Source organism: Panthera pardus, unplaced genomic scaffold (assembly GCF_024362965.1).
Source record: "Panthera pardus isolate Hobbes unplaced genomic scaffold, ASM2436296v1 HiC_scaffold_15, whole genome shotgun sequence".
In the NCBI taxonomy this organism is placed as follows: domain Eukaryota; kingdom Metazoa; phylum Chordata; class Mammalia; order Carnivora; family Felidae; genus Panthera; species Panthera pardus.
The window spans coordinates 64,498,803-64,524,700 of record NW_026526710.1 but is presented as its reverse complement, the minus strand read 5'-3'; the positions used below and the strand labels follow the sequence as shown (position 1 = coordinate 64,524,700).

At 44.9% G+C, this 25,898-nt stretch overlaps 1 protein-coding gene and 1 long non-coding RNA gene across 5 annotated transcripts in view; one reads left to right on the top strand and one right to left on the bottom strand.

Annotated features, from left to right (window-relative positions):
* MAPK4 (mitogen-activated protein kinase 4) overlaps positions 1–25,898 on the bottom strand; it is a 152,522-nt gene that overhangs the window by 99,945 nt on the left and 26,679 nt on the right. The gene's annotated exons all lie outside the window — the stretch shown is intronic.
* Positions 17,085–20,017, top strand: LOC109275717 (uncharacterized). The gene is made up of 2 exons (XR_002084329.2): positions 17,085–17,142; positions 19,445–20,017. It is a non-coding gene; the product is annotated as an uncharacterized LOC109275717 (long non-coding RNA).

The window sequence follows — 25,898 nt, the reverse complement described above, 5'->3', positions numbered from 1 at the left end:
CTTCTGAAAGGAGAGGGGGCCAGCCACATTCCCCACTGGGAACCCACACACGCCAAAGGAGAAAAGCTGGCCAGAGAGCCTAGATTCCTGAGGATAACTAAATAATCTTTGGGACAAATAAATATTCAGCAAGTGATCAGGCCTCAGCAAAAGTGAAATGCAGGACTATTACTGCCAACCCAAATAAAGCAGTTGCCGCAGCCCGCATTTCCTTGGGAGAGCCAATACTCTAGTTCCGCTTTGTGGCTGGCAACTCTGTAGCAAAGCCAGAATCCCTCCTCATGCCAGACTCCCTGCAGACCCGCCTGGGCTTGAGCAGAAAGGACTATGGAAGGAAAGATAGAGAAACATCAGTGTGGCTTACGATCTCAGCTGCAGTAAAAGGATGGAGTGGTTACAAATAACGAGCAAAAGGAGGTTTCCGTGAGTGTGTGTTTGCTGCACTGAGGAAGAAAGAATTACTGAAAAGACGGGAGAGGGGGCAGTCACCAATGATAATTCAGATTTGCTCCTCTCATTGGGTGTGTCAGGAATTCTAGGTCCAGTTTAATGTAAACTCCTGAGTTTTGATGAGGCAGTTCGTGTGTTGAGTAAATATCAGAATGACTCACAGAAAAACAAATGTGGCTGATCATTTCATTTTTTCTGATGAAGGAGCAGCAGATCTATTTGCAGACTAGTTGGTACATAATGCAGGACCTCCTACACCTCGAACTGGGAATCTCTGGCTGGATGTTAATCCAAATATATAGAGATTTGGGTCTTCACAAATGATCCTTCAAATAGATGTTTCTTTTTGCAGGGGGATGTCCTAATTAAAATGATACATTTTGCACTTAGTTTACATTTTACCTTCTTGCATAAGTAATGTAACGATTTTAGCCTGCTTGGGGCATAGAAAGACATGCTACAGAGTTACCCGAGCCGGAGCCTGAGTCTTGAAGAGGTCAAATACAGTACACTGACTTTCAGACAATGTTTTTTATAGGGCACAGTCTTTGCTTTTCTCTCCCGGTGTGGAATGTTTTTTGTTTGTTTGTGGTTTTGTTTTGCTTTGTTGTTAAATTCTGATCCATCCCCTCAAACACCTGTCCCACGTGGGCTCACTCCATTAGAATGATGATGTTCTTATAAATTTTTTTTTTAATATTTATTTATTTTTGAGACAGAGACAGAGCATGGACAGGGGAGGGGCAGAGAGAGAGAGGGAGACACAGAATCCGAAGCAGGCTCTGGGCTCTGAGCTGTCAGCACAGAGCCCGACGCGGGGCTCGAACTCACAGACCGGAGATCATGACCTGAGCCGAAGTCGGACGCTCAACCGACTGAAACACCCAGGCGCCCCACAATGCTCTTATAATAAACAGAGCAAAAGCTTTCTCACCAGGCTTATGGACGGTGCCCTAACTGCTTGTGGTCTCTAACACTTCTAAAGACAGAAATAGAAGTTAAAAGTGCTTCAATACATTTTGGAGATAATTCAAAAACTCAAGCAGCCTCCAAGACAGAGACATTTAGTAAGGATACATGAAAGATGCAGCATCTACTCCCAGTCTCATTCTAAGATCTGAAATGCAGGAATGGCCGCTGGAAAAGGCGTGAGGATCTTAGAGGACTGCAGCTTTGTATCTGAATTATTATGGCAAAAATATTTTTAAAAGCCATCTTCGTACGGACATGCACGAAGAGAAATATAACTTCAGAGCCTTTCTAGCTTCCCCCTCTTATTTTTCCCAACATGACTCAGGCCCTTTTGGGGGGTATTCCGCCCAGCTTTAAAAGTGATATGGGGGAGAAATGGAAAAAGAACAGTGAGAGAACATGCAGGGCATGACAGCTAGTATGGTTTACTCACTTTATAAGCACACCTTCGTCAAAGCCAAAGAAGCCCAGAGAGTGATGACCGGGCAGGACAAGGGCGTCATGACATATTAAGGGGGGAGGAGAGAGCTGAACATGTTAAGGCTGGACATACAGGTGGGTTTGATCCAGAGGGTAAAAAGGGCTGCCGGGAACACACAAGACACATACGATACGTACGTATCAGAAAAGAAAGTTTCAGAGCAAAAGAAGAGAGTTTTAAGTAAGTCCGCGGACTCCTAACAGAGCCGTGAGCTCCCTGTCGCGGGACGTGTTTGGGAAGATCAAGCAACGATCTGTCAAGAATGGCATGAAGACGACCCTGCATAGATAAACTCTGAGCCTCACTCGGTGCCGCAATTTTAGGATAATCTAAACAAGAATAGCTACAGAGCTGGAAAACAAGATGGATGGGGAGTGGGTAAATGTTTTAAGGTTGCAAGCCGGAGTAAAGATTTAACAGGAATGTTCTAGAGAGCATTGTAAATCATAAGATGGGTGGGTGGGTCAGAAGGTCTGTCACGTTCCTTCCACTGGATTCCTTTATTTTTTATTTCTTTCTGTATTTTTTAATGTTTATTTATTTTTGAAGGAGAGACAGAGTGCAAGCAGGAGAGGAGCAGAGAGAGGGAGACACAATTTGAAGCAGGCTCCAGGCTCCGAGCTGTCAGCACACAGCCCAACGCGGGACTCGAACCCACAACAGTTAAGATCATGACCTGAGCCGAAGTCGGACGCTCAACCGACTGAGCCACCCAGGCGCCCCGCTTCTGTTGGATTCTTGGTGTAACATCAGACTGGTCCACAAGCATAGTTGTGATCAACTATCTCGGAGCCTCTTCTGCTCCAGGACCAGACAGTTCTGCATGACAGCTTCATCAGCTATGCGACGGAGGCTGAAAAGTGCCCCCCTCAATGGGGAGCTACTGAGTGGAACAGACTGGAGTCTGTCAAGAGTTTAACAAAGTGGAATAAGCAGGGGTCTAAACTCAAAGGCAGGTTTAATCCCTGGAAACTCAAGTTGGACAAAAAGTACTATCATGGGGTTTTCCATGGGCTTATCTTTCTAACTATTTAAAGAGTTTTTAAAATAAAACAAGCAAAGGGGTGGGGGGGGGGAGGGGGGAAGAGAGGGAGACAAACCAAGAAACAGACTCTTAACTATACAGAACAAACTGATGGCTACCAGAGAGGAGTGGGTGGGGAGATGGGTTAAATAGGTGATGGGGATTAAGGAGCACACCTGTTGTGATGAGCATGGGGGGGGGGGGGGAACGGAAGTGTGAATCAATATAGTATATACCTGAAATTAACATTACACTGTATGTTAACTAACTGGAGTTTAAATAAAAGATTTTAAAAAAGAAATGAAAACTGAGAAATTTTTAAAAATTAAAAAATAAAGTGCTTTTAAACCCTGAACTTTAGTTTCTACCATGTGCCCACTTTAAAAAATTGAATCATTTTCCCCCTTGATTTAAAAGATCAAAGTTGTTTTCTCTGTTAGAAAAGACTATTTCAGGGCACCTCGGTGGCTCAGTTGGTTAAGCGTCTGACTTCTGATTTAGGCTCAGGTCATGATCTCACAGTCATGAGGTGAAGCCCTACATCGGGCTCCATGCTAGGTGGGAGCCTGCTTAAGGTTCTCTCCCTCTGCCTCTCCCCAGCTGATGCAAGCACATGTGCATGCTCTCTCTCTCAAATAATAATAATAATAATAATAATAATAATAATAATAAATAAAATAAAAAAGACTATCTCAATATTGCCTCTGAAATTATAGAACCCTACATCTTACTTATGTTTACACTGATGTGCCCAGAATGGGCTAACTCTACTGTGCCTCCTTTTAAGAAAATCTGCAAAAATCCAAGAGCAAAGAGAAAAATCCATGGGTAATCATTCATTCTATAAAAGTGTCCTTCATTTTGTACAACAGTTCACAGAAACACAAAGCCTTAGAGCCCAAAGCCGAAACCTCAGAGATGAGGTTGATGGTGATGACAATGGTAATTGGTTACCATTTATTCAACATGTCGTTTATGTCAGACTCTTCCATATAAGGCCTCTCAAATATATTCGCTCACTTAAGCCTCAAGACACCCAGTGGAAGACCACATTTGTCAGCCATCTGTGGACAGCGGGATGTGTGCGGAATTAAGATGTGTAACTTCAGGGTCTGACCTTTAAAAAGAGGGGCATGCCCTGCTTTTCATCCTTTTTCCTTCCTTCTGGCTGAACTGCACACCTGGTGAGAACCCAATCAGAAGAGGGCAACGTCTTAGGGAAAGGAGAGCAAGAAGACAGAGAAAGCCTGGACGCCTGGCACTGTGGAGCAGCCCTACCGTCATGGAGTGTCACGCCTGCAAGACTGAGCGAGAAGGAAATAACCTTCTCTACTGTTTAAACAACTAATATGAGGGAGAGCAACCACCCCCTTGGACTCAGGCAAGAAAGACATGTGCACTGGGCCCCACCCTTCAGAAAGCTCTGGGGCTTGCAACACACACACACACACACACACACACACACACACACTCACTCACTCATACTCATACATCACTCAGGACCACTGATAGAATGTGGCCAGTACCTTGAACATCTGCTGGCATAACTAACATCATTCAAGACCCAGGGAAACATTTCTCCATATTTCTTGCCTTAGTCCTCAAAACAAAAGGCCACTGTGTCCAAACGTCGTGAAAGATTGGGGACCCTGCCACTGCCAGCATCAGGAACAGATGTAGCCTCAGAGGGCAGGGAGAATTTGAGCAGTCCCAGCCCTTGAGTATTAACTCATCAAACCCTTCTTCTCAGCATCAATGCAACAGATTTCCGCATAATGGAGTACTGCTTCCCAGAAGGGCGGAATATCTTCTTTTTTTTTTTTTTTGCTTTTCTTTATCTTCCAGTTCTGTTTGTTTCAACGCACCACTGGATTAGTGTGGTATTAGTGTGATACTTACACGAGCTGCATACGTAAGTGAAGTACTAGTGTGCACTATTAGACAATTCACATAACTCTTCAATTTACACAGATCTGTGTAGGTAGGTCTAGAGTCAACATATGTGAAATGTGATCCTGATTCTTTACATTGGCAGCCAGATAGACTTTAAAAGTTACAATTACAAATAGTGTATTTTTAAGATTTTATTATTAAAAAAAATTTTTTTTAATATTTACGTTTGAGACAGAGAGACAGAGTGTGAGCGGGTGAGGGACAGAGAGAGGGAGACACAGAATCTGAAGCAGGCTCCAGGCTCCCAGCTGTCAGCACAGAGCCCGATGTGGGGCTTGAACTCACAAACCGCGAAATCATGACCTGAGCCGAAGTCAGATGCTTAATCGACTAAGCCACCCAGGCGCCCCCAAAGATTTTATTTTTAAGTAATCTCTACACTCAACGTGGAACTCATAATCCCCAAATCAAGAGCCGCGTGCTTTACTGACTGAGCCAGCCAGGCACCCCTATTTTTATAAAAATATTTAATAAGCTCTTAAACTTAAGTTCAAGAAATTAAATAACAATTCAGCCTTATTTAAATTTCTTTAATTTAAAACATGATATTTATATTTTTGCTTTTTAATTTTAACATATTTTTAAGTATTTTTAAATGTTTTGAAAACTTTCATTTAAAATAATTTTAATTTTTTATAACTTTAAATTTACATTTTGTTGAAAATACAATCAAATTGACACACATTTTACTTAATCCTTTAGGTTCTTACTGTCAGCTGAATACCAGCTATGATAAACAACTTAATAGGTGATTTTTTAAATGAAGGTAAGGGGCGCCTGGGTGGCTCAGTCGGTTAAGTGTCCAACTTCGGCTCAGGTCACGATCTCATGGTTCGTGAGTTCGAGTTCCGTGTTGGGCTCTGTACTGACAGCTCAGAGCCTGGAGCATGCTTCAGATTCTATGTCTCCTCTCTGTGCTCCTTCCCTGTTCTCTCTCCCTCTCAAAAATAAATAAACGTTAAAAAAATTTTTAAGTTAAGGTAAGAAAATATATTTTATGAAACATAGTAATTTATGAATTAAATGTCTATTTTATTACTCCATTTCATACATTTTGCATCAGGAGAATGCCCAAGCATGCAAATCATTAAATTCTATTATCATTATTATTATTTTCCCAACTTTCAATGATATAAAGACAATGGCTTTATATATATTTTGTGATTATGAAAATATATTTGTCAAAGTAGCAGAACACATTATACATAACAGAGAGTTATAACTTTTATTCTTTAGACATATGGTAGGTCATCCATTTGTATCCTTGCCTGAGGCCCAACAAATGTTAAAAAAGCAGTCTTGGGGAACATGGGTGGCTCAGTTAAGCTTCTGACTTTGGCTCAGGTGGTGATCTCATCGGGGTTTGTGAGTTTGAGCCCCACATCGGGCTCTGTGCTGACAGCTCAGAGCGTGGAGCCTGCTTCTGTTTCTGTGTCTCTGTCCCTCTCTGCCCCTCCCCCACTCACGATAGGTCTCTACCAAAAATAAATAAACATTTAAAAAAATTAAAAGAAGAAAAGGGGTCTTTCTTGAGCAACTAAACTTATGTCCTAAACAATGTGATGCCCTTGTTTACTTCTCAGATAAGTCAGAGCCCACAAGAGTGTGAAATAAGATGTTAAATGACACCCTTGAAAGGAACTCACTGGCTATTCCCATATCCTGTGTATGGTATATCAGACTCAAGGTGTCTGTAGAGCCACATGTCACTGAGGGACTGTTCTGACACAATCAATGGTTGCAGATAGTGTGTGAATTAGTTATCTATTGCTGTGTAACCAATTACCACAAACTTAGCAGCTTAAAGTAACACACATTTATAATCTCACAGTTTCTGTAGGTCAAGAGTCCCACATCAAAGTCTCAAGCTTACAGTCAAACTGTCAAATGGGCTGCATGCTCATCTTCAGGCTTGACTGGGGAAGAATCCAAGGTCATTCAATTGTTGGCAGAATTTATTTTCTTGGAGCTGAAGGACTTAGAGTCTCAACTTCTTGCTGGCTATTGGATGGAAGCCAGTCAGGCCACTCACAGTTTCTTGCCTAATGGCCCTTTTATAATATGACTGTAAGCTTTTTCAAGGCCAGCAGGTGACCCTATCTCTCCAACCTGCTAAGGCAGAGACTTACATAATATGATTATGGGAGTGACATCCTCCCATCTTTGCCATAGTCTGTTGGTTAGAAGCAAGTTATAGGTTCTGCCATGATCAAGAGGAGGGAATAATAAAGGGATATTATAAAAGGGTTATACATCCTGGGGGGTCACCTTAGCATACGTCTGCTAAAGTGTGTATTCATTCTTACTTCTGGCAGAATGAAGAGATCTTGAAGAAAATTCCCACCTACCTAGAGAAGAAAGGTAATGGACACAATTTTCAGATATTCAGATAGGGCCCTATGTTTACCCTAGCTAGAAGGTTTCACACCAGGAACTCTTCTGAAACTGTTGTTGTTTACCCTCGATCTTTCTAGGTGTCTAATCAAATCAAGATGGCAACCTGCCACTTTCTGCTCTCTGCCTGGTTAGAAAGCTCTAGGTATTGTATTCATCCTCTTAGAAAAGACATTTTTGGAGGTTGTGGGTCATGAATTCAGCAACAATCTCCTCAATTTCCTGCTAGATCTATGACTGCAAGGTCCTATAAGATATTCACAGAAGATGACCCCAACCCTATTTTCTTAGAGTTAGTAGCCCTGTTGGTAAGAAAACACAAGAAGAATGTCCAACAATGAAATTCTCTTCTAATGACATCTCCTCCTTGAGCCCTCCAGTCAGACCCCGCCCTTCCTCTGCCTCTCCCTCCTCCTCCTCTCCATCCTCCTTCTCCTCTCAGACTCCACATACAAACACAGCTTCTTGTACAGAGTTCTATCCCCTCTATACCTTGACAATCCCCCTAAAACCTCTCTCCCAATTACACTGGGAGATCTTTGAAGGCAGGGTGATTTACTCATATTTACATGTCCAGCAACCAGAACCACCCCTGACACAGAGCCATCTCTCCACATGGGTGTAGATGGATGGACGGATCAAAGACAACGAATGGGCTGTGGCTGTGTGACGGTAAACGGTATAGGACTGCAGATGTGAAACCTTTTTCAAGTCATGCCACTTGTCTGAAGTTATTTCTACTTCCCCCATTAAAAAAATGGAATTGTACAGTATTCAGCAAATGAACCAGACGTGATTGAGTACTTTCGGCTCTGATTCCATTTATATGAAGTTCAAAACCAGGCAAAACTAGTCCTCAGTCAGAATGGGAGGATGGAGAGAACTACCTGGGAGGGGCACGAAGAAGACTTCTGCTAGAAATAGTCTATAGTTTTATCTGGTCACATAGGGTATACATATGGAAAAAATCCATCAAGCTCGACATTTAAGACCTATGAACTTTAGTTTATGCAGCATACTTCAATCTTTAAAAATCCAAACTAGACTGGGTGACTCAGTCAGTTGAGCGTTCAACTCCTGATCTCAGCTCAGGTCATGATCCCAGGGTCATGGGCTCCACGCTGAGTGTGGAGCCTGCTTGGGATTGTCTCTCTCTCTCTCTCTCTCTCTTTCTCTCTCTCTCTCTCTCTCTCCCCCTCTGCCCCTCTCCCCTCCTTGACATGCGTGCTCTCTCTAAAATAAATTTTTAAAAACTCGAACCTTCTTAAAACAAAAAATGAAACGAAAAAGAGGACAAAGGGACTGCGCCTGTGGGCTCTGTGTAAAAAGCACAGTCCCGTTCCTTCACTAGGAGTCCTACGGGGCGGGGGGGGGGAAAGTGGTGTCAACAGTGTGATCACCTCGAAGGGATCCAGCAGCAGAGTCCTCCTCAGTCATTCAATCCAGGGTTCCCATGACTTGCTGACGTGCACAGGTGCCACTGGAGGAATGCTACCATCTCCTCTGGGTCACTTTATCCTTCTCCGGAGACCTTGGAGATCAGGTACTGGTTCATTAAATGATTCCCTGAAGCCTTCCTGGAGGCCAGGGAACATTGTCCCAGCTGTCAGAGAGATGTGCGGCTCTCCCTGGGACAACACTCTGGGCCAAGCCTGCAAAAGTAGCTCTGTGCCACCTTCCAGCAAAAGGCCCACTCACTCATTTGGTGGAGGTAGGTCAGGATGCGTTCGTGGCTGCACCCAAGGGCACTTTGCTGTTGCTGTTGCAGATTTTCTGCAGCCACAAATAGGTAACTCTGCTGGTTGTTCTCCTGCTGTCTCAACGTACATTAAAAAAAAAAAAAAGAAAAGCCATAGGAAGGGGCACCTGGGTGGCTCAGTCGGTTAAGCATCCGACTATTGATTTCGGCTCAGGTCATGATCTCCCGGTTCCTGAGTTCAAGCCCCACGTCGGACAGCGCAGAGCCTGCGGGATTCTCTCTCCAACCCCCTCTCGCTCTGCCCCTCCCCACCCTCTCAAAATACGTAAACATAAAAAAATTTAAAAACATAGGAAGTTGCATGCTATTGGGCTCAGGATGGGAAGTTGATACTGAGGAGAAGCACATTAGATGCCGGAGGACAGAATGTTAGAATAAATAGCTTCTCCCAAGCTATTTTTTTGGAGAAACTGCGTCTCCAGTTCAGGACACGGGAGGTTGGTAAGAAACCACTCCCTTGTGAAACCTACTTCCAGCCAAGCAGATCTGTCTCCCTTCCCTGAAGTCAAACTGCACCTGAGCCTACCCAAAAAGCCACGATCTGCTCATCAGGTTCATCTCACCCCTACAACAAGACTGTAAGTTCATTTATAGTCAGGCCATGCTTTGTGTGTGCCCTGCTTCCCCAGAGTCCCTGGCCCAGGGCTCGGCACAGTCTGTGGTCATTGAATACTGGGTGACTTATGTGCGTGTCAGAATCCAATAATTAAACAATTCAAGCATATAATGAATAACCACACCCCTCCCCAAGCACCGTCCTTGGCCTAGACGAGGATAAAGGACATATAAGGTCTCAAGATGTTCACTGCTAATTGGGGTGAGGAGAGGAGGGGATGAACTTGATCAGCTGTACCTTCTTGCCATGATAGAAGCCTAGGAGAGAGGTAAGTGGAGCACCATTGACCCCCCACCCAGCACACCACGTGTTCCGTCTCATCACTTTACAAATGAAGAAGTGTACCTGCTACGAAGCGCCTGTCTCAGCTCCGAACCCCCTCTCTCTATACCCTGCTCAGTGATGCTGGGCTGGAAATCAGCAAAAATGCAAGTCACGTTGTCCTTTGACACTGGTGCTCTGTCGGTTTCCACCAACAGGGGGCACTAGAGGGAGACTGCAAGTGAAGTGGGAGGAGGCTGTTCCCGGCAGGGCCCTCTTCCTCTCAAGTCTGAGCCATGATGCGGCAAGCCTCCTCCCCCAGGCTGCTTTCCTTTGTTCCCTCAGCCCCGGGGATGGCGGCGGCCTCTGCAGTTACCTCTCCCATTTCGTGCAGATTCTCTTTCCTTTGCAGGCCTCCCACACCTATTTAACCGATTCCCTCTGTCAAACTCTATTAAAGTAACTGGCTTGGTTCTGCTCTTCTATCCATGACCCTGATGGGCACAGAAGGGAGGCGACCTGCCCAACACCTCTCAGCTCCTCAGGGGCCCATCTGGCACCAGGAACCAGGCTTCATGACCCCAAATCCTAGTTTTCTATCCACTGCCTCCACCACATCTGTAGACGAGTATGATCAAAGACAGCACAGCATAACGACTGACTGGGTTTTAAAGCCAAACTACCCAGATTCAAATCCTGCATCCACCAGTTACCAGCTATGGGACCAACGGCGAGTCACTTAACTTCTCTGTGCCTCCAGTTTCCCCATCAGCAAAATACAAGTAGCAACAGAACCTATTATAGGGATATTGTGATGCATTAACACGTAGCAAGCGCTGAGAACGGGACTGGCATGTAGGAGAATAGTACTGGCATCACCATCATCATCATCATCATCAAGAAGCAGCATTGCAGGGGCGCCTGGGTGGCTCAGTCAGTTAAGCATCCGATTTCGGCTCAGGTCATTATCTCACGGTTCACGGGTTCGAGCCCCGTATGGGGGACTCTGTGCTGACAGCTCAGGGCCTGGAGCTTGCTTTGGGTCCTGTCTCCCTCTCTGGCCCTTTCTGGGTTGCGCTCTGTCTCTGTCTCTCTCTCAAAAATAAATAAACATCTTTTTTTTTTTTTTAAGTTAAAAGCAGCATTGCACACGGAGCACCTGGGTGGCTCAGTCGCTTAAGCATCCAATTCTTGATCTCAGCTCAGGTCATGATCTCACGGTTCATGAGTTCGAGTCCCATGCTGGGCTCTGCGCGGACAGCATGGAGCCTGCTTGGAATTCTCTCTCCTTCTCTCTCTGTCAAACTAAATAAACTTAAAAAAAGAAAGAAAGAAAAAGCAGCATTGCAGAAAGAGTGTAGTTCTCAGTCACAAAGATCTGTGTTTAAATCTCGGTTCTGTTTTTACACACTGTGTGTCCTCAGTGACACTTTACCTATCTAATCGGCAAAGTCACTTCACTATCTGAGCCTGTTTCCTCATCCCTGTCATAAGGCAGGTCTCACAGTCCGAGGAAGGATCATGACAGAACACGTGAAATACTCCATATCCAGCAAGCAAGTACTTACTAAAAGCTCTCTCTGCTCTTACGAATTTTATCAAGTCTGATGAACCAAACATCTCCTAGGTCACTGGGACATGCATGCAGTGAATTTAGAACAGGAGGACACCTGGATGGCTCAGTCGGTTGGACGTCCGACTTCGGCTCCGGTCATGATCTCACAGTTCATGAGTTCAAGCCCCACGTCGGGCTCTGTGCTGACAGCTCGGAGCCTGGAGCCTACTTCGGATTCTGTGCCTCCCTCTCTCTCTGCCCCTCCTCCACTCACGCTCTGTCTCACTCTTTCAAAACAAAATGAATAAGTGTTAAAAAAAAAAAAAAATTAGAACAAAGGTGGCTTGAGTCGTCTTTATGGAAAAGGAAGTGAATTTGTGCTTTCAAGATACCTCAAACTCTGACCACACTCTTAGATGATACACAGGGTCGTCCAAGCAGGAGGACACAATCAGTGGCTCTCAGTTTTAACTCCGCACCACTCGCTGACTTGCTATAACATGGAGGCTTTAACTATAATTTATATCTTATCCACTTCAAAGAAGGATTTTCAGTTACCTGTGATAGAACGCTATACTATTTAAATATTTTTAATGTTGATTTATTTTTGAGAGAGAGAGACAGACAGAGTGTGAACAGGGGAGGGGCAGAGAGAGAGGGAGACACAGAATCCAAAGTGGGCTCCGGGCTCTGAGCTGTCCGCACAGAGCTGGACGCGGGGCTCGAAATCGTGATCCGCGAGATCATGACCTGAGCCAGAGTCAGATGCTTAACCGACTGAGCCACCCAGGCACCCCTGATTTAAAACTTAAGGTCAGAAACAGAGATCTGAACCCAGAGGTGCAGGGGGGAGGGGAGACGGGTGAAGATAATCTACTCTGATCTTGAGTTAAAATGGTTATTATCTCCAAATATCAAATAAATCCTGTTTCCCAACAGCCAAAGTAAGAAGAGAAACATAATCATTCATGTAATTCTCACTTTTGGTTATAGAAAGGTATTGTTTTAACGGCAGAAAATTTTCCATGACACTGTAGAGAAATTAATTGAGACTTTACATAGAGAATATTGAATAACACAATGAGTAGTACCTTCGGAGACTGCTCTTTAGAAGTTATAAGAGCTCATTTTGGGGCTTCTTATTACTTGAGCAAACTTAGGTCATTGCAACACAAGACTGGTAAATTCTCTGCAAACCCATCAAAGATGACTGTCCTAGCTTGCTCCATGCTTTGCCAGGCCAGGAAGGGGAGTTAACTGTTTCTCAAGACGGTTCCAGAATATAGATTATTTTTTCCCTTCAAAGAAAGACAAGAACATGGCTGAGAATGTAAAGATGGCGATGTGCCTTGGAGGTGACTGATGGAAATATACGAACACGTGACTGAGAGCGACCTCTAGGATCTGCCAATCTCCAGCGTGGTCATCTGCCTGTGTGTCTGAGCTGCCAACCCAATTCATCCCTCTAGCTATTTCCATCTATCTGCTCCACTGCTCAGACCAGGACTTTTCTGGAAGAAAGACTCTTCATTCTCACCCTGCTGACAGGGCCACTATGGGTCATGTCTAAATAGCACACACAGCCAAGAGCAGTGATCAGAGGCAAAGGGATAAAAGAAAAAATAATCCCAAGAGTTGAACCCGAGGCAGGATACACAGCAGTTAAGAACCTGGGGGTTAGAATTAGAAGACCCAGGCTCCAGTCCTAGATGCAACCTTTAGTCACTGGTGAGATCGTGGGCACATTATTTCACCTCTCTAGGCTTCGCCTTCCTGTTTCTGTGACAATGGATATTACAACATTATACATGTCGCATGGCTGTCTAAAGGAGTTATTGAAACAAAGTTGGTAAAGGCCTCCATGTGGTGCTTGGCTACATGCTACACGTTAGCCGTGAAGACAAAGACAACGCCCATGGTGATGCTTCCTGTGCAAAGAATAGACAGTATCAGAGACGGGTTATGCTACAGTAAGAAACATCGAATCTCAATGGCTTAACACTGCCAAGTCTATTTCTCCTTCCTGTTCAGGGTCCCAGGCTGGCAAAGGCTTCACTTTCACATGTGCCTCCGTGACCACTCTGCACATCACAATCAGAGCTTCTGTCCAGAAGTATCACTTCCACTCACAATGCATTAGTCAGGGGGTCAGCAAACTCCTGCCCTTGAGCCAGCCACTTGTTTTTCTAAATAAAGTTTTATTGGAACACATAAAGTTTTATATGGCTGCACCTACTCTTTACATATCATCTGTGGCTGCCTCCACACCTGGACAGCAGAGCTGAGCAGCTGCACTGGAGACTGTAGGGCTGAAAATATTTACTATCTAGTCCTTCAAAAAAAAAAAATCTTACTGAGGGACGCCTGGGTGGCTCAATCGGTTGAGCGTCCGACTTCAGCTCAGGTTGTGATCTTGTGGTTTGTGGCTGGGAGCCCCTCCCCCATCAGGCTCGCTTCTGTCAGCGTGGAGCCCACTTCAGATCCTCTGTCCCCCTCTGTCTCTGCGCCTCCCCACTCACGCTCTCTCTTCCTCTCAAAAATAAAAAATGAACATTAAAAAAAAAAATCTTACTGATCCTTGCAATGGTCTAAGGGAGTCATAGTGACATCTAACTTCGGGCTAGACAGGAAATGCAATCCTGTGCTCCCAGCAGGCAGAGAACTGTAAGTCTATGGTGGACAGACAAGCACTAAAGACGACACGGTGACTCACATCAGGCTACCAACAGGGCAGCCTTTTTGAAAGCTCTTTTTCCAGGAGTAGGCATGGATTTCAATGGAACGTGCTACTGCTGGGCTAATCTCACTTGACCACTATTTCCCTGGGTGACAATCCCTGTTCAAGAACCTTGAATGGATCCCTGGTGTAGAAGACAAAACTTCAACCCCTCTGTTTGATACTCAAGACCCTCACAAAGCTGGCCCCTTTCTCCCACCCTGTAACGTTTCCACGCTATTCCCTGCCAGGACTCCTTTGCCTTCACGTGTCTAATCTCCCTCAAAAACTCAGAAAATGTCCACGGTCATGGCAGGTCATGGCAGGTCATGGCAGGTCATGGCAGGTGGTACTCTCCCCATGTCCGTCTGCCTCCGGGCACAGACCTGAGCCCTGGCAGCACTCTTAGTGTTAGTGTGATACCTGCTACTTCTCCTCTTTCTTCCTCTTTTTTTCCCTTGGATCCCGTGAAACAATAAGCCTTCATTTCCTGTTGCAGCCCAGAACTCCCTGCGTTTCAAGAAGCCTCCAGAGCACGGGGACTAAGCACGGTCTGCCCGCACCGCTCTTCCCCTTTGAGATGTGGCCCAAGTGATCCTCTGATCTTTCCTGCTCACTGCTGCTTACCTACCAGACAAGATCTGGGGGAACGGGGACCAGACTAAAGCAACGCACAGAGTCTGCCCTGCTCCCTGGGAAAGCAGAGTGACAGTCATGCCAGCTGGAAAGAGGGGGAACAGAGGGCCAGGGCCTCCCAGGAGAGCAGGCGTCCTCTCCGGATGGCCTGGCCGCTGGAAGGAAGCTTGAGCAGCTGGGCCTCTGCCCTCCACCTCCTGGAAGGAATGGCAGCTTAGCTGCCCCTGAGACGCATCCCAAACAAAAGCAGCCTCAGGCCTGGACTGCATTTCTAAGGAGATCAGCAATCAAACTGTCCAGTCAGAAGTGACCCCGAAAAAACCCAGAGTAAGCACATGTTGGCCACGGGCGTAGCGGGGGCATAAAGAATTTCCCTCGCATGGTGGGAGGGGACACTTCTGCTGTTGCTGTGTTTTGGCACAGTGCCTAGGGCAGGGAGCCCATTCCGGGAGAAGCGCTATGGTCAGGCAGGGTTTCATCAAGGCCCTGTCCAGGTGGACCCAGGTTCTCCTCGGCATTCCTCCCTCAGAACATACTCCTGGGATTCCTCTCTTGGCTCTCTCCTCCACACAAAGGCTACATGGGTCCCAGGGGAAAGGAGATGATCATCCCTGGTGCTGACCCTATGGTTAAAGTATGGTCCTTGGGGGCAAGATAGGTCTAGGCTTCGACTTCAGGTCCTTCTCTAGTTAGCTGTGTGACTTTGGATAAGACACTTAACCTCTCTGGGCTTTGATCTTCCTATTATATAAAGTAGCTACTTGGTAGGGCTGACAGCGTCTGGAGGTGTTGATGCGTGTTCAGTGCCTGGTACAAAGTAAGACCTTAACAAATGGCGGGAGTTATAATGTCAACTGTAATTATCATCCTCCTCTTTAATGGGGAAACAGGTTCAGTAATTAAGGCTGTTTCCTGCCCTATCATTTGTCACAGACCTCCAAAGCCCTTACCTGTTTACCAACTTATGTATCTCTGAGGAAGACACAAGTGAGAATCCAAACTGGGTCATGCTTGAGTCCCTGGTGGGACCAAGCCCCTGCTCAGGGCACCTCCCCGGAGGGCCGGCCACAGCTGAAAAGCCAAGGCAAACTTCAGCACAGTGTGGCCTGGTGACCATCTTTGCAGCCCAAAGCAAAATATTCCACAGGCCTTCCCTGGTACGTCTAAAATATATCTGCTCTCAACTTAGCAAAACATAACCGTGGGTAAGGCCTTCTAGGGAGAGACAAAGAGCAGATGGTAAAAATAGGACTTAGAAAAGAGCTGCCGTGTTTACAGGCACTGGTCTCTTCCTTGGGCTTTGTATTCTCCGTCTCTGTCTTTTCTCAGTGTGCCTATACTGCTCCAACGGGACTCGGGCTTGGGGGTTGCTTCTCTGCTAAACGAGCGTGCATCTGATGGATTAGGGGGTATCTTACAAACACGACCTGCTGGAACCGTGTGAAGGAAACCTTATTCCTGTATCCAGATGATCCGGGCACTGGGTATGCCATGTACATTGCCTTAGCAAATAACAGAAGGATGACTGATCACTTTCAGCATCGAAACTTTAACATTTACCACTTCGTTGGAAGTTCTAAAGTTTGTCACCTACTTTCCTGCCTCATTAAACAAAGCATGCTAAAAATCATTTAATCACGTCTCCATCACTCAGGGCCATCCTTATCCTGGGCTTTAGAACAACCACTGAGGGATGGGACTATTTTGTCTTTTCTTCTACTCAAATGATCCCAGAATTTGGAAGTGCTTTTGTCTCATTTTTATATTTATATGACTCTTTCTTCACTATCCAGTCCCTTCTTGCCTCATACAAGTTCCTTCTAATTTGCTATTTCTAATCTTCTGTGAGGGAGCAGCTGGGTGGCTCAGTCAGTTAAGCATCCAACTCTAGATTTCAGCTCAGGTTATGATCTCGCGGTCGTGAGATCAAGTCCCACATTAGGATCTTCTCTCTCTCTCTCTCTCTCTCTCTCTCTCAAAAAAAGGTTGTTTTGTTATAGTGATGAATCACTCAATTCTACTCCTGAAATCAATATTGCACTGTATGTTAACTAAAATTTAAATTTTAAAAAAAAAGGAGGAAAAAAAAGAAGGAATAGTCTTAAAAGGAAAAAAAAATCTTCTATGGGTAGGAAAGCAAATCATGCTTATTAGAGCTCCATGTAAACCAAAAGCAAATAAATTCCAAGGACCAAAGGGACTTTCTTCCGAGTAAGCTACAGAATGTTAGCACAAGGTCTTTGTGACATCTATCCTGGTTGACAAAAGCCTGTTACAACCTTCTATGGAGGAATGAATTCATCCATTCCTTGTGGTATAAGGCAGGTGAGTCCGCCTGTTAAGATAAAGCTTTGATAATTAGAGAGAGAGAGAGAGAGAGAGAGAGAGAGAGAGAGAGAGGGAGAGGAGGGAGGAGAGAGGGAGGGAGGAGGTGGATAATGAACACACACAAATGCTTACAAGTTGCTGGGCAGCCTTCTAGAGGCTTTGCCTATATAAGCTGGTTTCCCCAAAAACAAGCCCATAAAGTAGGGATACTATTATTATACCCATTTTGCAGGTGCAGACTCTGAGGCATAGAAAAGACAAGAGTGACCACAGGGACTGAAGTGGAAGACTGGGTTCTGGAGGGGGTGACAGTGTGGCATTTCCCGGTACAGGAGTGGCTCCTGCAAGAACCCCAAGAATGTGGGGGCAGGGAGGAGTAGGAAGATGAGGAAGGCAGGACACCCAGGAAACACCTCTTGGTGGCAGTCACGGGGCACGAGGAGATGTGGGTGTCCCTTGAGTGCCTTAGTCACTCAGAGGTCCCTAATGCAGCCACTGTTACTCCACGGGACAGAGATCAGGGAAATAAAAGCCCACGGAGCTGGCAGGGCTCTGGGGTGGTTGACCACTCTCTGCCCTGGTCAGCATCACCCTGAGCTCAGTGAGAATGGGGACAGGGATTGAGCCTGTTGTCACGGCCTGAGGACAACTGACCCCTTTGCTAACAGGCCAAACTGTCTGCCAGGTTCTTCTGGTAACTATCAGCAGCCTCTGGTTTAGCTGAGAGCCAAACAGCCCCTCTCTCCTACCCTCCCCATGCCAGGTATGACTCTTTTTAAGCAAGTCTTAGATAAAACTCAGCCAACTGTTTAATATTCATTAGCAAGCCTGCAAACAGTCACATGAACAGCTCCTGCAGCTCAGGAAAGTCCCCATCCTGGCCCTCGGCCAGCACCTTGCTTCTCAAAAGGCTGCGAAAATATTCCATATTCCGGCCAGGCCTGCTTTGGGCACAAGCAGCAGGAGGCCTCCAGGAAGCAGCATCTTCAGGACCCCAAGACGCCCAACTTTGCCTGGGCTTGTGGGATTCTTCTCGTCAGGTAGGAGGCGCGGCCTGGACCGTCTTCCCAACCAATCGCTGCTCTCGAACACCACTCATTACACCAAGGAAAAATCGTATCTTACCTGCTTTATGCTAATTAACCCTCAGGTGCAGATTTCAAGGATACCTGGAATGCTGAGTAGCTATCTATGGAATGTGGACTCTGGATTACGATATTTCAAATGCTAAGCACTTACCCTTAGGGTGTGGAATGAAGTTAAATCGTGTCCATTCTCCTTGCTGCAACTTTCATAGGGAAATATATTTTTTCATATATTTTTCAAATGCTTATTTTTGAGAGAGAGGACTAAGCAGGGGAGGTACAGAGAGGGGTGGGGGGAGGCACAGAGGATCCAAAGCAGGTTCTGCACTGACAGCAGAGAGCCACCCCAACACGGGGCTCGAACGCATGAACCGCGAGATCATGACCTGAGCTGAAGTGGGACGCTCAACCAACTGAGCCACCCAGGTGCCCCTCATGTGTAAATATTAAAAAAAAATTTTTGGAAACATTTATTCATTTTTGAGAGACAGAGACAGAGCACGAGTGGGGGAGCGGCAGAAAGAGAGAGGGAGACACAGAATCCGAAGCAGGCTCTGAGCTGTCAGCACAGAGCCAGACACAGGGCTCAAACTCACACACCGCGGGATCATGGCCTGAGCTGCAGTTGGACGCTTAACCGACCGAGCCACCCAGGCGCCCCTGGAAATATTCTAAAGTAAATTATCACATGGACACTCCAGGCTCAGGGGAGGGCTGGCCATTCTGATATAAAGACAGGGAGTGAGGATGTTCCAAGGAACCACCCACCATCCGAAGCAGAGGCTTACAGGTGGCAAAGCTCTGGGAGGTTCAGGAGATTCTAAGTTCTACTCTGTGAGTTCCATAGACTACTGAACCCCTGGGGCTGGGGGGGTGGGGGGGGGCAGTAATGACCCAACAAGCTACACAGTTGTCTTTTGTCTTTACATTGGATCAAGGGCACGGACCTTATAATGTGCTCAGATGCATGGTGACTCTGGGAAGGTCTGCAGCATTTCTCAAATGACTAAGTCTATGGCATCATCTTTCTACAAGCACCTTAAGGACTACAGTCTGAGAAAAATAATTTGAAAAACACAGTGTCAAAAAATATAGAGGATAAAGCTGGGGAATTTCCTAAGCCAGGAAATACTGATGTGTTGACTGGAGAGAAAAAAGAAATTTACTTACTGAGTTAAGGTTTAAGATGCCAAATTAATGAGCCTTTTCTTTAGGATGGAGAGAAAACAAACTGAAGTGTCCCTGGAGATGGAGAGAACTTTCCTGGTAACCCCTTCACATTGAGCACCTGTGGGGGCAGCAGGACCAGCAAAGGAAGACGAGCAGAGTATAGAATGTGTCTGATCAAGCAGATCACGGGAAAAGGCTGAGAAACAAGATCCCTGGGAGTGGAGTCCAATAGATGTCAGCATGCAAAGTCCTGATAAGAAATGAGATGGTCACAAATTGATGCCATAAAGCAGCAAATAGGATCTCTGAGAAATAGTGGGGGAAATCTCAAGGGTAGGCTCTAGTGAAGGGGTGCATCCTACTGCCAGGACCTGGGCAGGCTGTGGAGGGGGCTAATCCTGCGTGTGGGGACAGCCCGGGGGACATCTCCCCACACGAGGATGGCCAGAAGAAAAGGAAAGAGAGGGATGCCACCGAAGAAGGGTGGAAGGGATAGAAAACCACCTTTGGAGGAGAGAGTTGCATGTTATTTCAGGAGAGGCTACAATCCAGACCACTTCATGACCCCAGAAATCACACTACTGGCATTCTAGAATAAAACAGACCAATCTACTGCATTCCAACTATTTTACTTTATGTTCTTGAGTCATAAACCATACCAAAGTTTAAAATAATATTTAATGAATACGTTTGTGAGAAAAGAATGAACAGGAATAAGAACTACATACTCTTTAAAATTTTTTCTTTCTCTCTTCCCTTCCTTCCTTCCTTCCTTCCTTCCTTCCTTCCTTCCTTCCTTCCTGAGACAGAGCATGAGAATGGGGGTGAGGGGCGGAGGGAGAGAGAGATTATCTTAAGCAGGCTCTGTGCTCAGCATGGAGTCTGATGCAGGGCTCAATCCCATGACCCTGAGATCAAGACCTGAGCTGAAATCAACAGTCGGACCAAATCAAGAGTCAGACCAAGACTCAACCAACTGAGCCACCCAGGCACCCCTATTATTTAGAATTTTCTAACTGGTGTGAAACTACCTTCCTAAAGGGAACTAGTGCTTCTAATTCAATTTTAATCCCTTCTTCCAAAGAGGCCAAAGGGTTCCTTTGGCACTAAAATCCATCAAATAAAAATATTTATTGATAATCCTGTATCATTCAGGATGCCTCTGGCCCCAAGTAAGGAGAAACGGTATCTCCAAGTGGCTTAAACAGTAAGTACATTTATTGTTTCACAACACTGGCAGCCACAGCATTTCCCTGAGATTCTCTTGGCTTCCTGCTTCCACTGGAGGTGAGTGGTTCCTGTGGCTCCAATCTTCAAAGTTACACGTGACAGTGTCCTGGGGAAAGGAACCATCTCGCCTCTCCTTGTACCCTTTCCTTAAATTGGAGGAAACTTTTATCAGAAACCCCCAGTAAGCTGTCTCACTGGCCTCTTTAGGGTCATAGGCACATCCTAAACTAATCATGAGCAAAGAGGATGAACGCCCTTAAGCCATTCAGATCCACCCCTGGAGCTAAGGGTGGCTCAGTTTCTCCTGAAATGTCTGGCTGAGGAGGAAGAGAGGGTACCTGAACAAACTGGGATTCTTGGATAGAAGGAAAGAGGCACGTGGATGTTGGACACACGACCAACAATGTTTACCACAGATGCCACACGCTCGTCACCACTAGAGACAAAGCTGTAAGTCACAGACTACTCTCTCAAAACATTTTACAGTGTGATTGGAGAAAAGCATAAATGCACGTAAATGGAAACTAATTATAACACACAAGACAATGTATGTTAAATACCAAATACAATGCATTCTACCAGACAAAATCCAAGACAGACTCATCCTATACCAAACTCTGTTCCACTGGAAATCAACTCATAGGACATTGGAGTTTTATGAGAATGCACGTATTACCTAATTAGGTATCGTAATCGGCTTTGCGCTCCTTAGAGAAGGTGTTCCATTAGAAATTGTAATATAATAAATAGATTAAAATCCAAGGCTCTTTTCACAAACATTCTTTCAAATGACTTAAGATAATGCTCCACAGGAAAGCAGAAAATACAAAGTAAAATATTGGTAGAAACCTACCCATGCTGAAGCTCGGTAGATAAGCTCTTTAGAAATACATTCACAGGTACAGACTTCAGCTCTATAAATCTCAGCTTCGACGTGAAGTAAAAGACTGGCAGGTTTTTAGAAAAACTGTTCTATTTACAAATCAGTGATGTGAGAACTGGTGAGATTCTGCTATAATGTCTAATTAGGATTAATTAGCTAATGTTCTCAAAGCACAGAACAAGGATGAAATTTAGCACAAGGTTGAACCGCACTGTACTAGAGAGGCTGAATATTAATTCCGTTCAAAAACATTCAACCAAATAATACATGTAGACACTCTGCTTTAGGAGGTGATGCTTAGGATGTCCTAGACTTAGTGGTCCACTTCCAAAGGAAAGAGTATGGAATGGGAAAGAGTACCCTTACAGGGGAAAAGCCTGGGAAACACCTCTTTGACCAAGTGATCAAGGTTAACACCATCAATGATGTCTGTAGATGTCATATACCTCCCAAGATGACGTGATGAGAAGGGCACTTCACCGCTGTGTTCTTTCCAAAAACCTGTAACTCCAGCTCCAGTCTGATCCTGAGAAAAACATCAGGCCAATCCAGATTGGTGGACATGCCACATGGTGCTAAGCCAGCACACCTCTAGACTTCCAAGGTCATGAACAAACAAGGAAAAGACTGAGAAATTGTCACAGACCAGAGGAGACTGGGGAGGCATGACAACTAAATAAGATGCCATACTCTGGACTGGGATGCTGGAACAGTTAAGAAGATATTAACAGAGAAGCTGGTGAAATCCAGGAAAAGTGTGGTGTTTAGTTTAAAAAAAAAAAAAGTCAGGGCGCCTGGGTGGCTGCGTAGGTTGGACGTCCGACTTCGGCTCAGGTCATGATCTCACGGTTTGTGAGTTTGAGCCCCATGTCTGGCTCTGTGCAGATAGCTTGGAGCCTGGAGCCAGCTTTCAGATTTTGTGTCTCCCTCTCTCTCTGCCCCTCCCCTGCTTGTGTTCTGTCTCTCTCTCAAAAACAAACATTAAAAATAATAATAATTTTTTTTTTAAAGTCAGCTTAAGGCATCAATTACAAAGATAAAGGTGTATGGAAATGTTTTAAACAAATGCTATCTATAAGTTGATAGCACAATTATCAAGTTTACTTATGACTCTTTCAAAGCATACAGCGATTATTGAAAAAAAAATTGTGTCTTGAATTAGAAGTTCATGAAAGGATTCGTTCTTGGTGAGGCCACTGTTCACTGTGGAGAGGAAATCCAGGAATTAATTAATGTGGGGAAAAAGCAAAGACTTGGACAAATCAAGACAAACTAGTAAGAAGTGTTGGTCAGAGAATGAAACAGGGCACATTTTGTTTGGGATTCTCCTCCTGATATAAGTCATGTGATCAAGCTGTAAATTCCTGGAGGGGAGGAGCTATTTCTTACTCATTTTTATAATCTTTACAGTGCTGGGCATGTGGTAGATGTTTAATATTAAAGGCAGTTGACTCAGTTTAGAAGATCAAGTTTCGGGGCATCAGAGTGGCTCAGTCGGTTGAGCATCCAACTTTGGCTCAGGTCATGATCTCGCAGTTTGTGGATTCGAGCCCTGTATTGGGCTCTGTGCTGGCTCTGTGCTAACAGCTCGGAGCCTGGAGCTTGCTTTGGATTCTGTGTCTCCCTCTCTGTCCCTGTCCCATTCGTGCTCTCTCTCTCTCTCTCTCTCTCAAAAATAAACATTAAAAAATTAAAAAAAAAAAAAAAAGATCAAGTTTAAGATCTAACATTTCTTACAGGTTTCAGCCTGGAGGAGAGGGGGTTAAGGAATGGGGGAGGGGGCTCTGAAGGATGAAGGACTAAGGGTGAATTTTCAAACACAGAGGGACTGAAAAAGTTGTTTTATGGTCCTAAATTCCATCATTGGGTTTTTTCCCCACCAGCTCAGTTTCTTCAAGGAGCTGTAGTGATGGCTTTGTGATGGCTTTGTAGAGATGACAATGCTCCTTAATGACATACCTCTTTTATACATTTTTAGAGCTCTAACTACTTAATATCTCATTAACCAATAATCTTGAGAATGAGAAACAGCATTACTCCTAATTTTCAGATGAAGATTCAGCAGCCCAAAGAGGTTGAGTGTGCATACGATGCTGAACCGTGGATGGAGTAAAGCCAGGTATGCCTTCTCAAAACAAGCATACATGTTAAGCACCTCCCCCACATGTGGCATAACCCTGTCTTGTGGGTGCCTCCTGGTCCAACGTGTTCTCATGTCTTCTTTCTGTTTGACTTTAAGGCTAATTTGACATAGACTATTTAAAAAGTAGATCATTAAAAGGTCTAAATAAGAATTATAACCCACCACCTGGAACTTTCTAGTTAATTAAATGCTCCATGACAACTCCCTGTGGGATATGAAACCGGAAACCTATGCTTTGATCTAGCAAGACTCCCTGGGACCACTGGTCTAGAAAGAAAATGAGCAGGATGGAGTCATGATTTTAGTGCAGGTAAGCATTATCCAGGGTTGGCCATTAGGCATGGACATCATCAGTTTTTAGTGTTTCTACCTGATAAGATTGGATCTGTCTCTGAAGGGAGCTAATCTCCACTCTTATGCCACCCACTTCTAAGGGACTCTTCCCCTGGGTTCGTGATATGTACAAAGTGCCTGGGTAAAGGTTAGTAAAGAAAAGTCCCAATCCGATCCAGAAGACCTCTTCTCTCTGGATCAAAATATGCCTTTGGTGAGGGTGGATGGGAATTGACTGGAAGGGGGCATGAAGAATCTTTCTGGGGTGACAAAACATTCTTCCGTGTCTTGGCTGAGGTGATAGATATATGGGTGCACATGGTCATCAAAATTCATTCAACTATGGGCGCCTGGGTGGCTCAGTTAGTTAAGTGTCTGACTCTTGATTTTGGCTCAAGTCAGGACTTTATGGTCGTGAGACTGAGTCCTGCATCAGGCCCCGCTCTGAGTGTGGAGCCCGCTTAAGACACTCTCTCTCTCTCTCTCTCTCTCCCCCCCTTCTCTCTGCCCCTCTCCCCTGCTCATGCTCTCTCTCTCTCTAAAACAAAAACAAAACCATTCATTGAACTAAATACTTCTTCAGATCTGTGTAAATTCTACCTCAATGTTAAAATAATCATAATGACATCTGAAAATGAACATGCTAAGATTTACTCTAAACAGTGATGAGGTGTTTTGGGGCTGTTACTCTCACGCTCTGAACATGCTATTTCTATTAATGTGGCTTGAGACTGTGCTGTTTTTTCTACCCCAGCATCATCACACTCTTTGCCATTTATGGAATTGTGGCCAACGATAACTGCCAAATCTCTTCCTCTTAGACAAGAAATAATACCACGCAGTGCTTCCCCAATCTGACTTTATGCCACTGATATCTATTTTGGTAGATACATAGAACACAGCATGCATCTCAAGGATGACTGATGCTATTTTAAGGACCTCTCTGAGCTTTGGTGTGTGGAGAGAAACCTGGAAGGCTGAACGTGAAATGAGACCTGAAGATCATGAGAGCTGTTCCCTCGCTGTGCCCAGCCACTCCTTATAAACAGGTTCTCCCACAGGAGTCCTGCAAGAAATTTCTGCTCTGGTATGATGCTCCTTAGGGGCATGACCTACGCTGAGCTATTCTAAGAGGATTAGCCAGAGACAGATCAAGTCAATTAGAGGGAAAGCATCAAGCAGAAGAAGCAAACCAGGGATCAGACATAACGTAGCATGGGAGCTAAGAGCACAGATTTGAGCATCAGACCCGACTAGGATTTGAACTCTAACTCCATCCCTTACTGACCAAATGACTTTGGACAAGTCACTTGACTTCCTGGTGCCTCAGATCAGCTTGTCTATAAAATGAGAATGATTGTAGCACCTATCACATGGAGTTGTTCTGAGAATCCACTTGGTAAATACGTGTAAAGCTCTAGAGAAGTACTTGGCATGAAGTACTAGTTCACTGTAAGCTGTCCTTATGATTTACAGAATTACTCTCCTGAAATACCTCCTTTGTTTATCTCCGTTCTAGTCATTCCTTCAGGGGCTACATATAGACCCATTTAGGTAAACAAAGGAGGCTTGCAGAAAGGAGCACTGCTTGGTAGCAATTCACACTTAAAAGGAAGAGAGGCTTGGTCGTTTTCCTTAGCCACAAATGCCATAAATGGCAAGACTGTAAGGAAGTTGCTGCTAAAACAACAACAAAAAGAAAAAAAAAACAAAACAAAACTAATGCAACCTCAGGCCACATTAATAGAACCAGAGAGTTTAAGTCAGAGGAGTAACAGCCCTATGGCACTGGATACTGTTTAGAGTAAATCGCAACCTATTCAGTTTCAGATATCATTATTTTTTAATATTGAGGCATAATTTACATAGATATTAAGTATTTAACGTAATGAGTTTTGGTGACCATGTC